Below are 5,157 nucleotides of genomic sequence, written 5' to 3' on the forward strand. Positions count from 1 at the left end.
CGTGCGTGCGCGCGCCCGCCGGGCTCTCCCCCCGCCTCCCCCCTCGGCGCGGCCCCCGCCGCCCATTGGGTCCCGCCGGGCGCGGGGGGGGAGAGGGGGCGGGACTGATGGGGGGGGAGGGGGATGGGAGCGCGCGCGCGCCTCGGCCGTTACATAACGCGGGCGGCGGGAGGCGGAGCGTGCGCGCGCCCCGGGCGGGCAGACTGGCCCGCGCGGCGGGCGCGCGCCCCGCCCCGCCCCGCCGGGCGCAGCGGGCCCTGCCCGTGCGGCGGGTATTGTCCTCCGCAAAATGGCCGCCGGGCCGCCGCCGGCCGGGAAAGGACCTCCGCCGCCACCCCATGCAAGCCCCGGGCCCGGCCTCCGCGGGGCAGCCACCCCCTTCAGCACCTCAGCCCGGGGCCCTGCCGGCCGCCCCCAGGCCTGCTGCGCGCTCCTCACAGGCACCTTTCCCTCAGCCTCGGCCTCCTCAAGCCTGACACGTTTTCACCCCCAACTCGTGGCCCTCACTGTTGGGCGGATGAGGCCGATGGAGGCTGTGAGGTTTGACAGCCATCCGCTGCACCTCCAAAATCCCCGGCCTTCCCCCCCCCGAGGAAGGTGAGGCGCAAGTGCCCAAAATACGTGTGGTTTCTGCAGAGGAAACCGAGAGCCGCTGCACCTCTTGGCCGTGTCTGAAAAATGCATCGTGAATATAATTAAAACAATTGCAGTCAAGGCTTACTTAGGTTCTTCCACAAACTGAGGGCATGATGCAGCACCCCAAAAATAATAACTTAAGAGGATACACTACTAATGATACGGTTCCTTCAAGTTCAATCCAACGGAGGGGAGGAGGAAATTCTCAATAACTCCAGGGATTTCACTGAACTTGTTCCCACAAAACAGTTTCTGAGGCTTTTTTTCAATCAACATTATGCCCGCTGCCATCGTATGTCAACTGGTTCTCTACGGCACACAGGTGGAAAAGAAACATCACAAAAATGACCCTCATAAATCCTTCGGGGACAGATTTACCAGGTGGCATCAGTCCGCACCGTCACAGCACCGTGTGGTGAACACGGTCCGGACCATGAAGCAGAGGTGGCCACGTGGCCACCTGCGCCCTCGGCTCTGGTGTGACAAAACATCTGCACCCTTTCAGAGAAGTTACAAGACAGGATTTGTCCAGAATAAACTAATCGAGGAGTGAAATATCAACAGAGGAGACGCTTCACTTAGGAGCCAATACAGGCTGCTTCTCACTGTGGATTCTGATCCCCCTCCTCTGCCTTTTCTCACATCGCTTCACATCCCAGTACCTCCCTTCTGAGCATGGACTCACGTGGAGTTTTTTGTTTTATTACAATTGTCTGGAAATTGAAGACAACGACAAGCAGCTTAAGCTTTACCTGAGTCCTCAGTGGAGAAATGACAGCCGCAACCCTACCTGAGGCAGTGAAGGTGGCCCCTGCAGGCAGCTGAGCTTCCACAAAAGATGGACAGTGAAGTCTTTTACCATCTCCTTGTAGACTAGGCTCCCATATATTGTAAAATTTTCCCTCTGCTTCGGTACTCTGAGAGATTAGATCTCATCTAAAATTTCATAGAACCTTTTAGTTTTAGTATTTTACCCCTTCTCAAGAATCTTTATTAGTCAGTTCTGGAAAAATCAGAGGCCCTGGAAGAGCTCGGTCTGGCCCAGGAAGGCAGCTGAGATGCTGTTTTTTTTATATGTGAGACTCCAGTTGATACTCTTTTGAGCTGCAGTTTCCACTTCTACCTGTGTCATTTTCCTTGATTTATCATCAAAAGACTGTTCCAGTTAGTCCATCCTGCCTGTTTTCCTCATATTTAATGAATCATGTTATTATTTTTCTATTTATTTAAGCTACTGGGAGGCAAGAAGCACCTGTGGCTAGAGAAAACAACATGCTTCTGTAATCCCCCTTACACAGTCTGATGGTGCATCAGTCTCCTACCATCTCCCTTCACCTTTTATTTTAGCTCTGAAGAGCAATGGGCAATGCCATTTGGACCTTCTGAAATCCATTATCACCACCAAGAAGCAGGACTAGAAGGAAATAAAGCATCTTGAAACCCACTCTATTCTTCTACTTCACACAGGGCTTTTTTTTAAGCGAGACTCCAGTCACATGGGGTACTTTCAGAACAAAAGACAAGTGTCATTTCCCAAAGGACCTTACGTTCCATTTCTAGAAATGATGCAACATCACAGAGAAGCGACCGCTGTGAGGAAGGGCATCACAAGACTGATGTTGCTCGATGGTCCTGTTTCATCTTGCTCTCGCCACTTCTTCCCCCTCCCTCTTCGAAGACCTCTGTGCCGCAGGTCCAGGAGGAGGATTTCTTTGGGAGCTGGGATGAAATGGGCCAAGGCCTGAGAGCAGCGCGATAGAACTGAAGGCAGGGACGGCGTTAAGCGAGACATATATCAAGGCCAGCATCACAAAGGTGCTGAAAAGGAGGCAGGAAAATACACTGGACTTATGAGAATGTATGGGATTTCACTACTATTGCAGAAGTTATATATGCTCAAAAAAAAGGCTGAAAACTCTTTCAGCTGCACCACCATTGGTCTCGCCACCATTCTCAGAGCAGGTTTCTACAAACCTCATATAAATATGGCTTTTTTCCTTCATAGCAACGGAGGAAATTCACATTACACAGGAGATGTGGTGGAGCTAACAATAATGAGAGAGCTAAAGCCCGCAGAGATGAGTGGCCAGACAGCAGCCCTCAGGGCGAGTGGCAGGGGAGAAGCCACACTGGGGACTAACAAAGGACCCCCGTCCTGCGGGGTTGGGGCTGCAGCAGAGGGGAGCAAAGGCAAAGCTTTTTGTCTCTCTGAGCTCCTCCTCTTCAATGCAGGGAGCTGAAGGGAAGTAAATGGGGAAGCGTCACAGTGAGAATTCCAGAGAAATTCCATCTCTGGGAAAAAGAAAAAAAAAAAACAACAAAAATTCCACGTGTTGTTTCCTAAAGTATTTCCATGCCTTGTTTCATTCTTCTCCAGCACAGGAGGAAATCTGACGTATTAGATCTTGCACAGCACTTGGGCTTAATTCTCCACCCTTTTCTGAAGAGGGCAGGGAATACGGGCATGCAACACACGATCCCTTTCATACTGAAATTTTAAGACATTCAGATTTTTAAGACAGTAAGATTTTTAAGACATTAGGACAGCCACACGTGGAGTAGCACAAGTGTGTGCTACTGCACATGAGCAAGCATAAGCCTACAGAGCAACTCCAGCCCCTGCAAAACTGCGTTATTTTGCCATTAGCTCAATGCAAGAATAGAAAGTAATTATTTGAAGGAGTAAGCAAGCGGGCAGGGCTGAAGCTGCCTTCTCAGCCCAGACCCTGGGGCTCCGACTGGCTTATTCAGGCCTTGTTCTTCATTAATTCTCATTTAGCACTGGGAACACAAAATGCCTTTTGCCTGGGGCACTGCCTGTTCTGTGCCTTCCCTGATCACCGTGCTGATCTATCTCCCTGTTCCACAAGCCATGAAATAGCTTCCAAAGCTCCTATTTTGCAACTTAGTAATTCTCCTCATCAGGCCTTGATTTTTTTTTGCTTTTTTTCTGTTTTTTTCTTTTTTGGTGTGTGGGTTGTTTTTTTTTTTTTCCTTCTGACTAGAAAAAAACTAACAGTTTTTCTTCGCCTTCCTCTTGGAACCCAGAGCCTGTACTCCAAAGGCTTTTTGAGCAGTGTGAAGTTCCATGCCGACACGTGGTTCCCAATTCTGCTCTGCTTAATTACATGGACCAGACAGGTCCAGCGCCCTTTTGTAAGACAGCAGATGAATTTGACTTTGTACAACAGAGATTTGAATACATGCATGTCCCCCAAAGTCCCCCCCAAATCACAGAATCACAGAATCACCTAGGTTGGAAGGGACCTTTTAAGATCATCTAGTCCAACTGATGAAAAAAAAAAAAAAAAAAAATGCAGGACTCTTGCCCACAATAAAGGACGAGCTTTCTTAAAACCGATGAGTCTTAGTTCCTCAAGCAGGTTTCCCCAAGATTTATTTTAAGTTCTTCTAGCCTGCAACAAGCCATTCCTCCCGACTGACCTGAGCAGACACCACCTCCTTTTCTCAGCACGAGGGGCGTGCTCTTACCAAACATAACTGCTGGCTTTATTTTTATCGGAAATGATGGATGCAGTAACCACTAAAGTAAAAAAAAAAAAAAAAAAAGGCAGTTTAGCCGTGGAGTGTTGCAGCATTTGTCATACGAGGACAGCAAATTATTTAAGCTATCTTGAAAAATTAATTCTTAGCGAGCTTCTCTGAAAATCACCAGTCTGAGGGGGGCTGGCTGCTTCTAGCTGTGAGTTCAGCAAGACAGCGCTGCTAATATTTTACTTAAAAAGTGTGTAACTGAACGAGTTAATTATTGAGAGGAACAGGCAAAAAAGCGAGGAGTGTGCAGGGATGGGCAGGAGAGCAGACTGGAGGGAAAGCTTCCAGGGGGCTTGCCGGAGAGCTCCAGGAACTCTACTCCGGAGAACGTCACCTTCTACCACTCACCCACCTGCAAGTGTGTAAAGAAATAAGAGAAAATGGTTATTTCGAGGCAATGAAGTGAACACGAAGAGCGTTGACTGGCCAACACCGCGCCCACGCAGTGATAAAACCCTCCAGACAAAAAAATGAAGTAGATCGAGATGGGGCAGCCTCCTTCATCCCTTCATCCATCCATCCATCCATCCATCCATCCCTCCCTCCCTCCCTCCCTCCTCCTCCTCCTCCTCCTCCTCCCCGCCCCAGGCCCTGCGAGGGCTGCACCCCCCGGAGGCAGAGCCGCTCGGAGGGGACCTCGGCCCCGCCGGGCAGCAACCGACCCTCCCGGGGCAGCCGCTGCGTGACTGGGCTCCAGGCGGCCCCAGGGACGGGCTCGAAGCAGCCGCGGGCGAGAGCGGGGCCCGGCCCGCCCCAGCGGGGCCTTTGAAGCCGGAGCCGCTTCCGGGGCGAGGGGCCGGCGCCTGTCCCGAACCGGCGGAGGCCCGCCGGCTCCATTCCCCCGGTTTCGAACCGGCGCCTCCGCCGGGGCCGGCAGCGCGGCGGGGGGAGCGCCGGAGCGCGGCGGATCTGCGGGCTCAGCGCAGGCAGCGGCGCGGGCAGCCGCGGCGGGGCCTCCCCGCGCCC

Source organism: Numenius arquata, chromosome 17 (genome assembly GCF_964106895.1).
Source record: "Numenius arquata chromosome 17, bNumArq3.hap1.1, whole genome shotgun sequence".
NCBI lineage: Eukaryota > Metazoa > Chordata > Aves > Charadriiformes > Scolopacidae > Numenius > Numenius arquata.